General features: G+C 39.0%; 1 long non-coding RNA gene across 2 annotated transcripts in view; it reads right to left on the bottom strand.

Annotated features, from left to right (window-relative positions):
* The window catches only part of LOC132667443 (uncharacterized), a 127607-nt gene that overhangs the window by 111735 nt on the left and 2365 nt on the right, over window positions 1-13507 (bottom strand). For both annotated transcript variants that reach the window (XR_013555700.2, XR_009605157.3), the window contains exons 2-3: window positions 8959-9055; window positions 3397-3493 (exon numbers count right to left, since the gene is read on the bottom strand). This is a non-coding gene — a long non-coding RNA (uncharacterized LOC132667443). The remainder of the gene's footprint in view (window positions 1-3396; window positions 3494-8958; window positions 9056-13507) is intronic.

Here is a 13507-nt window from a genome sequence, read left to right as displayed (position 1 = left end):
GCTGGATAGTGAGGGACTCACAGTGAATGCTCTGTTCACCACACAAACATGGGAGTCTGCCAGGGCACATGAGAGGCTCAGTCGGTTGACCGGCTCAGGTTGATTTTGGCTCAGGTTGTGACAATTCAGGTCATGATTCCAGGATCTTGGGATCAAGCCCTACCTCAAGCTGAGCATGTAGTCTGCTTAAGGTTCTCTCCTCTCTTTGCCTCTGCCCCTCTCCCCTGCTCTCTCTCCCTCCCTCTCTCAAAGTAAAAACAACAACAACAACAAAAACTATACGGGAGTCTGCCTTACAGCAGTCCCTTCAGCATTGTAAAGAGAGCTAACAGATCCTCAGTCACAAATCTGATCCCTATCTTTGGAAAACTCGTTTTCTGGAGATCATGTGCAGGCCATGTTGTTAGGTAGAAAGATAAATCATCATGCATTTAACAAATATGTATTGAGCACCTACAATGGCTCTAGGTGCTGACCTTGGCACTAGGGATGTATCAAGTAACAGAGATTCCATCCCTCATAGAACTTGCATTCTTGGGGTGAGAGAACCAGATAGTAAAATAAAACAGAAAAGGCTGGAGTCAGAGTGTCCTAAAGATAAATTAGGGAAGGTGGGTGGGAAGGAGCACTGTAATTTTAATAGGATGGTCAAAGAAGGCCTAAATGAGAAGGTAATGTTTGAACAAAGACCTGAAAAAAAGCAGAGGAACAATCCATGCAGACATCTGGGGAATGAGCAATCTGCAGGAAACAGAGAGAAGAGCAAACGAGGAGACACTTAAACATGAGCAGGAGCAGCTAGATGGCCAGAATGGCTACAGCGGAGTGAGCACTAGGGAGAGAAGGCAACGAGGTAATTGGGCAAGTCACAGTAAGGACTTTGACTTTTATTCTGAAAGTGACCAGAAGTCACTGGGGAATTTTAACTAGAAGCATGGTGTGATCTGCCCTATTCAATAGAATTACATTGGCTAGCCTAGTGAGACTAGCCTGGGGGAAAGGGGGACAAGAGTGGACTTGAAAGGGGAATCAAAGTTAAGCGCAAGATGCCTACTACGAGACACTGACATAGAATAAATAGTTGGATGAGTATAGAGTTCTAGAGAAAGGTCTGGGCTAGAGATAAAGATTTGGGAGTATGTCACCTACAGATGACATTTGAAGCCATGAAAGTAGATGAGATGGCCAAGGGACTAAGTGTAGATTCAGAAGAAAAAATGTTGGAGGACCTTTCCTTGGAGTGCTCCATTGTTCAGAGGACAGGGATATGGGGAAGAAGCAGCAAAAGACACGAGAAGGAGCAGCTACTGAGGTAGGAAGAAAATCAGGAGCGTGGGGGCCTGGAAGCCAAGTGAAGAAAGTGTTCAAGGAAAAGGGAGCAGTGAACTGTCTCAAATGTGGCTGACAGGTCAGGTGATATGAAGGCTGAGAATAAACCCCGGGGTTGAGCAGCATGGAGGTCACTGGTGAACATGACAGGAACAATTTTAGTGGAGTGATTGGGAACAAACACTCGACTAAAGTAGGTTGAGGGGAAATGAGAGGCAAGAAGTGGGAAGAGCAAGTATAAGTAAGCTTTTCAAGCTGTTCTGATGTGACAGAAAGTAGAAACTTCCTGAGCAGGAAGTGGGGTCAAGAAAGAGGACGTTTTGTTGTTGTTGTTTTTAACATAAGAGAAATAATAGTATATTTGTAAGCTGATGGGCCTGGTCCAGAAAAGAGGGGTAAATTGCTGGAGGGATGACCTTGAACAGGTGAGTGATAATAGGATCCAGTGACCTTAAATAGGAGCATGGACAATCAACCATTAGGAAGGAGAGCAGGCAGAAAATAAGTGGGAGCACAGTTGCTGGCAAGTGAGAGCTGTACTGGGAGCTTGTGAGAGTTCTCTCATAATTACTTCTACGTTCTCAGTGACCTAGGAGGCAAAGTCAGCAAGGAGGGTGAGGGAAGAAGTATTTGGGGTTATGTAAAGTACATTACTTTTCTGTACATTAGCATCTGCCTTAAGTGTGATGATGTGACAAGGTCTGAATCATTAGTCTGGATGAGCTACTGAGCTCATTAAGTTCAGCATGAGCTGAAAGAATAGTCAGAGGGGTTCTGCCTCCCAGAATGCACAGCCATCATGGGCAGCCATCACACAAGCAAACACAATGGCCGCCTTCTGCTAGGTACAACTGAAGGCTCTCAGATATTAAAGTCCAGAGCTCCCCAAGGAGAATCCACACCTTAAGTTAGTACCAGCTAGATAACTTAGCAGGGGTTAATTATCAGAATGCTATCTAACCATGAAAGTCCACTGGGAACAAAGCCACACAGAAATGGGATGTAAATTTTTGGCTCAAATCGTGTTGGTGAAGGGAGAAGAAGAATTTACAAATGAGTTATCCAGAAATCTAACCATGTTGAGGATGAGGAGAAAGGAATACAAACAGAACAGGATAAAGGGATGTTGAAAGAGGAGGTACAGAGATGAACCTCACCATCTTTACACTTGTGTGTCAGGCTGGAACCAGCCTCCTCGGTAGGAACAGATAACCTATTATCCAATATCTTGGTTTGCACTCTGTTGTTCTCACTTCAGCAACAATAAAATATCAAAAACTCTAGAGTAACCTCTATGTAGATACTCCACATGTTTGGTTTGGAAAGTCTAGCAGGCACATTTTACTATCTCAAAATCCTCTGATCAGCAAAGATGGAAAGAAGAAGCCAGAGATATAAAGAAAAAAAAAAGTACCCCTGAAGTGCAATATCACAGTGCATTTAAATTTTAATTTCTATTAAAAATTGGGCTCATTGTAATCTCGGCCTAATTGTTTCCAGCCTTAAATTCCTCTGATTCATTTATCACTGGTAAAAGTACAATAAGATGAGGAACTGGTTGTTTTCTTATGTTAAAAATGCTTTATGGCTTTGTACATGAAATTTGTATATGTATAGTATTAAGAATTTTAAGACCGAGAAAGTAGACCAGTGAACCAAGTGCAGGGCTTTTGCAAGTCTGACGCCCTTTGTGTGCCCATGAAGCTTGCCCTGGGCAGGGGTTGTCCCTGTGACCTAAAGGAACTAGGGTGGCTGGGATTTTCTGTCCTAAATTTTGTGGTCAGGAAGGACCCTGAGAAGTAGCCTGAGGGGGTAAAGAAGTGGCTTAAAATGAGCCCACGAACACCTTCATCTCAGTCGCCAAAAAGTTCCCAGTTTGTACAGCCTTCACTTCAACTGGATATTTGGAGGCTTCTCGTTATCCCCGAGAGCTCCTCGTCTGAACTTGATTTGACCTTTGTACAAAAGCACCCATATGATTTGCCCTGGACTCTGCACCCCCTAGGAACTCATGGTGCTGTAATTAATCTACCATAAAGCATAGTATGATGCGCTCTCAGCACTTACTGGTTGAAGAATTTTCTCTCTTCTTCAACAAAGGAGCAGAAGGCAATTCAGTTGCTCCCTGCTCATCTGGATAAGCTCTGGATGTCATTTTGTTACACTGCACAGAAGCAGAAGGACAGAATTGATTTGACAGAATAGTTACGAAGTGGAATCCCCCAGCTAAGCTGGCAAGAGCCATAAGAAAAACATACCAAGCAGACAGTACAAATTATTGTAAGAGAAATACATTATACATCATATAGTTGAGACTCCTGGTTTGACCAAGGGCATAAATATACATGTGGTATTGGATTGTACCAACTGGGTTCCACACTGTTACACTACATATGGTTATAGAAGAAATTATCTTTCTGAAATGGTGTTCCCAAATTAATATTTTTTAGGAAATGACAGCTTACTAAACTGTGGGCCATCAGTGGGCCCAATTCCATTATTTTTCTTCATTCTACCAAAATTTCAATATGTATATAACAATAAAAACTACAAATAAACACCAGTATCCTATAGATAATAAAATATAGGTTTAATTTGATAGAACTGCATATTATTTCAGGTTCAAAAAAATCTTACAATAATGAAAAGATGTGGCAAGACCAAAATATTACTTTAGCTCCTACAGTCATCTCACTGTGAGTATTACCATCATTCTAATGCTGGATTGTGCATTTGCATATAACATCAGCATGGTTTCAACGTAATTTGAAGCTTTATTATTATGCTAAATTTGACTAGTTTTAAAATCTGCTAGCAATTAAAGATTGACAGGGAATTTTTTTCCTCCCTGAAGAACTGATCATTTGTGTCTTGAAGTATAATTTTTCCCATTACTCTATTTCAATTCAGCCATTAGTGATCTTAATAAATGTATCTTTATTTATTGGATTCCAAAACTATTTGTTTTTATATAATTTTATGGTAGGATTTTAGCTCCACTTGATATAACACAAGAAATTTTGAACCCTCTAACTTGTGATTGCCACTTTCATTAAATATAAAATTATCTCCCAAATTATACAATTACAAAACAATATCTTACATTGGTTTAACACTTCATAGTTTACACAGCATGCCTACATATGATTTCATTTGCTTGTTTCTTGGGAGAATCCCACTTTACGGATAAAGAGCAGAGAGGCTGAATCACAGTAAATGGTGACACTCAACTTAAGCCAGTTCTTCCAAATCAGTGTCCTTGCATTTGTCATGCTACACTGACCAATGGCGCTGAGTGATTTGAAGACAACTAAAATGCCCCCAATCTGAACTGAAAGAAAAGTCAAAGCCAAAATGCTAGTTACACATCTGCTGTATTTGTTGGTGATAGTCCAGGGAATGTTACCTAAACATGAACCTTTCTTCTTCAGAAACATCAGCAACTAGCTTGAGCTAAATGTGGTTTACAAGTAAAATGTGTAATTAAATATAACTCTATTAAAATGGCTATATGTTTATGTAATGAAAGAGCATGGCCAACATTCTTTGATGCAGTTTAAAATAAATTCTTTGCAATTTTGAATCTGTCCAATATCACTTCAGATATTTCCACGTCTCATTTGAGATCTCACCAGAAATTTACTGAGAAGGCTTGATGCACCAGCTCCCCAACTTACAGGTAAATTCATTTAGTGTCCCCTTGTAGTGCTGTTTCACTCTCTCTTTTCTAAGATGGAATAAAACTTTATGTACAGTGAAACTCTGTAAAATGAAGCATCTTCAAATAGTAGCCAGTACGGTCCCTAAGATACAAAAGATATTTTCTGGTGGACGTTTCTGAAGAACAGGGTATAACTATGGGCTATAAATTGGTTCATCTGAGATAAAAGTTTAGCCAATGGATGAGCACAATATCTATTTTTCTGAGAAAAAAGAATTTTCTTTACAAACTCCCCCACTGGTCTATATCTGTTTAGGAACCATGCCTGCACATGGTGGTTGCTTTGTAAATATTTGTTGAGTAGAAGGAAAGTAATTGCATCTGTCCCTGAATCCATATCTGAATTTTAACACTGAGTCCCCCTGCCAACTGGACTTCAACTATGCAGTGCCATCAAGTTTTCTCAAGAAATAAAATTAAAGACCTGTAATAATATCATTTTTTCCTACATGTCATTTTTTTTCTGCATGATACAGAACTATCATATCTTTACATGATTTCAAAGCCACATTCTTCCCGCTGATATTGTTGAAGGGAGTTTGAGCCATGCACGGTTATTAGTTTTCAGGTTCCAAGATCACTCTATGGGTTGAAAATCTGCAAGCTGATTTAGCTTAGAGACTCTTGGTGTTAGAAACATGCAAAGGATTATTGTGTCCCCTGAGAGTAATTCCATTAAATAAGATAATAGTTTTTGTATTTCATGTTTCTCAAAAATAGAGTTTGTATAGTTTGAGCTCCTCTGACCACTCTTGAAGCCAGTTTCCAAACTTTTATTCTAATTATACTTTTCCTGTGCAAAAACCATTAAGTGTTCATTAAATTATTTTTAATGAATAAAATATGCAGCAGATATAAAATGAGAAAACATTGATCAGACATGTGCAAAACATACCTTTATTTTATTTATTTATTTTTTTAATGTTTATATATTTTTGAGAGAGAGACCGAGAGCCAGCAGAGGAAGGGTAGAGAGAAGGAGACACAGAATCCTAAGCAGGCTCCAGTCTCTGACCTGTCAGCACGGAGTCCCATGCAGGGCTTGAACTCATGAACGGTGAGATCATGACCTGAGCCAAAGTCAGATGCTCAACCAACTGAGCCACCCAAGAGCCCCAACACACCTTTCTTTTAGCCTGTTATTGACTTCATCCTGTTCTCATACCCTCTTCCCCGTGATGGCAGAAAATTCTTGATCCTGACCCTTAAAAGTAGTTTCTTCCCATTTTAAACAGTCATTTAAAATAATTCCATCGGCCTTTCTGCTTCTCTCCTTGCTCTAGGTGCAGAAGCAAGTTTACAAGGCACCCCGGCAGAGCAGGAGCATGTTTAGCCTCTCTCTGCCTTCTGAGTCCTCTCTGGACGGACTGCAATGTTGCTTGGCCCCTTGGTCTCTAGGACTCTGGGCTGATGGGCCCAAGAGTATGGCTGGTGCTGCCCCTGCCTCTGACATTGATGTCTCTGCCTTCTTCCTCCACTGCACCCTGACCCCAGGCAATTTTCACCATTAAACCATTCAGTGTTTCTAAATGAATGAATGAATACATCTCAGGGTTAAGCCACCATCTCTTTCCCTCCTTCCAAACCTATCTTTTCCAACTTGTTCCTGTTCCATCATAAAGCAGCTAGACAGGAAGGCGGAGGAGAGGAAGGTAGCGGAGGGGGGAGTATGAGGGTGGGCAGGGGAATGAAGTGTCATTATTATGGCAGAGAGGTCACCATAATTCTAATAAAGTGATCTAGTCTAGTAGAACATTAAGCGTCATTTTGTGGTTATTTATGCCTTTTATTAGAAAAATAATGTGACCATATTATAAATAAATTGGAATGGGGAAAAAAAGACAATAATTCCATGACTCCAACACAACTTCTATTAACATATTGGTATATATTTCTTCTGTTATTTTCCCCATTCATAATAACTTAAGTTATAAAACAAAATTAATAAAATTTTAATGTTTATTTTTGAGAGAGAGCACAAGCAGGAGAGGGGCAGAGAAAGGAAAACAGAATCTGAAGCAGGCTCCAGGCTCTGAATTGTCAGCACAGAGCCTGATGTGGGGCTCAAACTCACAAACCATGAGATCATGACCCATGCTGAAGTTGGACGCTTTAACCAACTGAGCCATCCAAGTGCTCCAAATGTCAACATTTTAAAATATTTAGTCTTTCCTCTATTGGAGAATAATAGTACTTGAAACAAATGCACTCAATTATTCCATCAACCAATAATTACTGAGTTCCAAGTACATGGAAATCACGTGCTGAGTACCATGGAGATGTGAAAGATTAATCAGACACACTTCGTACCCTCCAGAAATTTACAACTTAGAAGAAAGAAATGACTTGTACATAGATAGGCAAAAGATAGCAAGCAACAAAAGCCATAACAGAGATAGAGACTAACTGCTCTGGAGAATAACGTTTCTGTAATTTCACTTTGAAACACATGAGAATCACATACCCACACATTAATCATTAATAATGTAAGTACCAAATTCCAAGGCATTTTTAATGATTTCATCATATGGCATCTTCTAATGGTCATTAATAGCAATATTTTCTACTAGATTTTTTTCCCTATTCAACATAAATTTTCTAGGTACTGAAGTTTTATTTGTTGATTAAAACAGTTATATGAAGTAATCTGCAAGATTTCCTGAGAAAGTTCCTGAGAACTTTGAGATGCTTTGTTGCTTTTAGATGCCATTTTCTGAGCTTATAATATATTCATTATACTTCTCTTCAGAGAGCTTGAAACAGTGCCGTTGATGTAAAAAAAATATTAAGAAATCCCTTTGTGGTGGCATGCATTACAACCGCATAAGAATAGTTTTGTACATGGTGTGTAAACCAAATTGGTGTTCTGTCAGAAAATGTGCTTATCCAAAGTATTTCTATCCTTCCCATACTTCAGAGACACAGTGACTCTAAAATCCTTACCTTGTCAAAGCACGACCTTTTCTCCCATGGAAGTGTGTGAGGGTCTCTGTAGATTTCAAGTCAAATACCATCGTAATCATTTCGTGTGGTTCTAGATTGTACCGAATATCTTTGATCTTGGACTAAACATATATTTCATGTTGTTTACCATTTTTTATGCCAAATGATAAAACTGCTGGTAGTGGGCTCACAAATATTTTATTAGGTTTTATATATGCATGAAACTCAGGAAGTATCTTATTTTCATGAATTGATGACAACAATTTAAGTAGTAGTAATAATAATAATTTGCATTTATATGATTCTTTTCTCCCGAGAACTCTGAGTGCTTTTGCACATCAATTAATGCCGGATGGCAGGGTCATTATTCCCAACTTTATTTTATTATTCCATCTTCATAATGTGTTGTTCTGGGTTTTGTTTCTAGCTGATGTCAATTACCAGGCTGGCTATTATTGGACCTCACATTTGCCTCCAAAACTAGCCCTTTTTGAGGATTAATCACATAACAGAATGATACTGCTCAGTAGAAACTCTATGACTGAAGTTCTGCTTTCACCAGATATAGATTAAAAGTCAGGCATGGCTTCACTGTCCATCAAAATGTTACCTATACCCCGAATGACATTGTTATCAAGAGTTGCCAGAAGTTATTTTTTTAAGTTTTTTTTTTTTTTTAACATTTATTTATTTTTGAGAGACAGAGCGTGAGCAGGGGAGGGGTAGAGAGAGAGGGAGACACAGACTCCAAAGCAGGCTCCACGCTCTGAGGTGTCAGCACAGAGCTGAAGTGGGTCTCAAACTCATGAACCATGAGATCATGACCTGAGCCGAAGTCAGACGCTTAACTGAGTGAGCCACCCAGGCACCCCCAGAAATTATTTTTCTATCATTAGCAACTTTTCCTTTATAACCACCAAATGCCTCTCATAAAGAAGTTATTTACACACCACAAAAAACAGTACCTTTCAAAGTGTCCTCTTCAGAGTTGTGTTTCTCTTCTCTAAAAGTAGAGGTGCTGAACTGGGAATTCAGAGACAAGGTTCAATGGTCTGTGAATTTCTAGAAAGTCCCAAAAGGGAAAGAACAAAACACAAGAGCGGTCATCACGGTGGTTGGAACTAGTCTTCTGAAACTGCTCTTCTGGGGTATCTGCCCAGGCCCAAGGCCCAGTTTTGTTTTCAGAAGCCAACCTGGGCCCCGGTTTGAGGTTTCTTTGGGAATCGATTGTGAATTCAGAACTACTTCTCTGATCATTTTTTCACACTTTTTAAAAAACCATGATTCTGTTACACTTAGCTCCTTATAATAAATTCATTCTCTTTGAAATAACTTCCCAAAAGATTAGGAAATCCTATGACATGTTTCATCTAGGGCCTTTATTTGTTGCTGTTAATATTTAAAGCAAATAATTCACAAATGCAACTCTTCTAGTTTAAAAGGAAAGTGACGTGAGGAAGAATAGACAGAAGGAATGTCAGGCCTCTAGTTTTTGACATTACAGTCACTGTATGCATGTTTCTGCCAACCCCACGATGGTAAATTACTGTAACTTAGTTCTGCCAAGTGCCCGGTTTCTAGAATCTATACTACTGCATATTTCATGAGTTTGCTTTTGAAGCCAATATCTCATTTCTGGCTACTCCAGGGAAACCCCAAACCACTGGCAATTTTAGCATGTGCCAAAGTCTTGCAGTTTACAAATTTTGTTTGAAACGTCAGTCTTGTATGTGTGCTATATTCCATCTACTTAAAACAGGCAAAAATATAAAACTACCTCTTAGCTATTTCATGTGTTCATGGGACATTTCAATTATTTCATCAGGCTAGGGAATTTCGATGATTGAAATTCTAATAATTTTTATTGAACCTGTTCCATGTGCAGAGCACTATCAGGGGGATAGGAAAAAATGTACAATTAAGCTACCAAAAACTTGATGTCAGACATTTTTCAAAAACATGGTCTCTAAAGGTCAAGATAATCCTGTCAACTAAGAATCATTTTCCTGGGTTTATAGACAAGTAATTGAGGCTCAGAAAAGTTTAATAAATGATTTGAATTCACCCAGCTTATTAAATATAAAACCATGGTTCGAATCCAGCTGCTGGTTCCAAAATTCCAATCCCTGCCCCCACCGCTTTTGACTGCCTTCACAGTTCACTGTCTTCTTAAAGTTCTGGGTCACTTTTCATTTAGGAGTTTTACTTTTGGGGTAAAAGCTCATTTTTTGATGAATCAAATGTGATCCAACTTCTTTTTACGGAGCTTCTCCATGAATTTAGAAATACTTAGACACTGTTTTAACCATTTCTTAAGACTGTGAGCTTTGGCATGCAACAATGCTACAATAATATGAAAGACCATATCCCTTCGCTTTGGCATGTTTTTGTTTTCTATTTAGCCAGGATATAAAACACCTGTTCAGTGCATAACCGGTTTGGTTATTAATTTTGAACAAATTAATCAACTGAGTCAGTTTAAAAAGTAAAAAAAAAAAATACCCATTAAAATGACTAAAATAAAAAACTGTGATAATACCAAATGCTAGCAAGAATGTGAAACAGCAAGATCTCTCATTCATTGCTGGTGGGAATGGAAAATGGCACAGCCACTTTGGAAGGCAATTTGGCAATTTCATATAAAGCTAACATAGTCTTACTATGCAATCTAGCAATTGCACTCCTTGATATCTACCAAAATGAGTTGTAAACTTGTCCACTCAAAAAGCTGCACACAAATGTTTATAGCAGACTTATTACTAATTTAAAATGTTTTTAAGTTTATTCATTTATTTGGAGAGAGAGCGAGTGAGCATGAGCAGGGGAAGGGCAGAGACAGAGGGAGAGACAGAATCCCAAGCAGGCTCCACACTGTCAGTGCAGAGCCCAATGCTGGGCTTGAACTCATGAACCATGAGATCATGACCTGAACCGAAATCAAAAGTCAGACACTTGATCCACTGAGCCACCCAGGTGCCCTGATTTATTCATAATTGCCAAAATCTGAAAGAAACCATATACTCATAAAATGGTGAATGGATAAACTGTGGTACATCCATCCTATGGAATATTATTCAGTGACTTTAAAAATGAGCTATTAAGACTTAAAAAAAAACCATGGAGGAACCTTAAATGCATATATCTTAGTGAAAGAAGCCAGTCTGAAAAGTCAATATTCTGTATGATGCCAGCTATATGACATTTTGGAAAAGGCAAAACTATAGAGACAGTAAAGAATACCAAAGGTTGCCAGGAGTTAGGGAGGAGAGGAAAGAGAGCAATGAATAGTTAGAGCACAGGAGAGCAGTGAAACTATTTGGTATGATACTGTAATGGTGAGTTCATGACATTACTAAAGGAAAGTCTATTTCTTCTACTCAACACTAGACACCAAGTGTGTGTGGGGGGGTGGGGAATGGGTGTTCCCCACACCAACCATTTCTCCAACTCTCTAGACATCAAAAGGGTGTCCTACAATTCAATTCTGACACTGACTACCCAGAGTTAGTGCAGTTCCCACAGGTTAAGGTCTCAGTTCCACAAGAATATCTCTTTATTTCAGATGCCAATCACAAGCAGTGAGCCCCAGGGTCACAAATCTATTTGGTGTGGATATAAATTGGGGTTCCCATGACCTTGTCCTCAAGTTTGATAATCTGCTATAATGACTCACAGAATGCAGGGAAACACATTTACTGGTATATTATAAAGGATATAATAAAATATATAAATGAAAAACCAGATGAGGAGGTATACAGGGTAAGGTCCAGAAGGTTCCTGAGTGCAGGAGCTTTTGTCCCTGTGGCATTATGGTACATCACCCTTCCAGTATGTGGATATGCTCACCAACCTGGAAGTTCTCCAAACACCTTAGTTTAGGGATTTTTATGGAGGCTTCATCATGTAGGCAAGATCAATCATTCATTCAGTCTCCTGTCCCTCTCCCTTTCCCAGGGGATGGAGGGTGGGGTTGAAGTTCTAAGCTTTTAATCAGGGCTTGGGTCTTGCTGGTGACCAGGTCCCATCCAGAAGCTATGCAGGAGTCTACCCAGAGTCATTTCATTAGCACAAAAGATGCTCCTCTCACCCGGGATATTCCAAGGGATCTAGGAGCTCTGTATAAGATGGTCTTATCATCCCCATCTCTCAGGAAATCACAAAGGTTTCAGAAGTGCTATGTCAGGAACTGAGGGTCAAAGACTAAATATTAGAACAAAAGATGCCCCTAAAACCCTTAGGTCTCAGGATGTTACATATAAGGGTTTTAGAAGCGTTGTATGAGGAACTAGGAAAAAAAACCCCAAATACATATTTCTTATTATGTCACAGGTGTATACATGATATCATACACTTGGCAAAACCCGCAGGACTATACAACAATCGTAATGTAAAGTTTGTTAATAGTAATGTATCAATATTGGTTCTCTAATTGTGCAAATGTATCACACTAGTGCAAGATGTTAATAACAGGAGAAACTGTGAGCAAGGGAGAAGGGGGTATATAGAAAATTTCTATACCACCTGCTCAATCACCTGTAAAACTAAAACTGCTCTAACAAAACAAAGTCTATTAATTATTAAAAGTTTTTTATTAATTTTTTTAAAGAAAGAAATTTTAAAAGTCAATCAGGTTGGTTGTCAAACTGATCAATGAAAAGGTTAATGCAACATTTAATGAGAGGAACTTAGGTATAGAAAGAATATAATTGAGTCTTTGTTTAATAATCCATGTTTGATCAGAACTGTCTGCCTCGAGACCTGACAGAAGGAGCAATGGTCTCCATACAATAAGAAAGTCTACACTGATGTCAACCATGGCAGACATGGATATGAAAGATAAGGCTATGCACTTCTAAAACCAGTGACTCCCTCCGGTCTTGTTTTATTTTCACAAAAGTTATTCTGTCTGAATTTTGATATCTCATCGAGGCTTTGTCCAAATAGTAAAAGCAGACTAGGATGCCCATAGAGAAATAAACGGAGAAACAATTATGTCAATTTAAGCTGTGTTAGCCAGAGTTTTGGCAGAGAAGACAGTATACATATACATATACTTACGCCTTGTGTGCTTTTCCTTCCATACTTCTGTGCAAGTTACTTCCTTGCATCATATCAGTTTTCGAATAGTGCTCAGAATCTTTCAATCTGACCTTTCTCCACAGCATGAAGACACCAGGGAGCCTAAAAGGCATTCCCCAAACCAACTTTTGTGCCTAGAATTCTTATTTTAAATTCTATAGAACTAGTATTCATATGTTAGTGATAAGAAACTTACACAGGGGCACCTGGGTGGCTCAGTCGGTTAAGCAGCCGACTTTGGCTGAGGTCATGATCTCACTGTTCATGAGTTCAAGCCCTGCATGGGGCTCTGTGCTGACAGCTCAGAGCCTGGAGCCTGCTTCAGATTCTGTGTCTCCCTCTCTGTACCTCCCCTGCTTGTGCTCTCTATCTCTCTCAAAAATAAACATTGAAAAATTTTTAAAGAAACTTAAATATAAAATCATGTTTTAATCC

Source organism: Panthera onca, chromosome B2 (assembly GCF_046562875.1).
Source record: "Panthera onca isolate mPanOnc1 chromosome B2, mPanOnc1 haplotype 2, whole genome shotgun sequence".
NCBI classification, from domain to species: Eukaryota; Metazoa; Chordata; class Mammalia; order Carnivora; family Felidae; genus Panthera; species Panthera onca.
The sequence above is the reverse complement of the archived record's forward strand: the minus strand, read 5'-3'. Positions and strand labels throughout refer to the sequence as shown.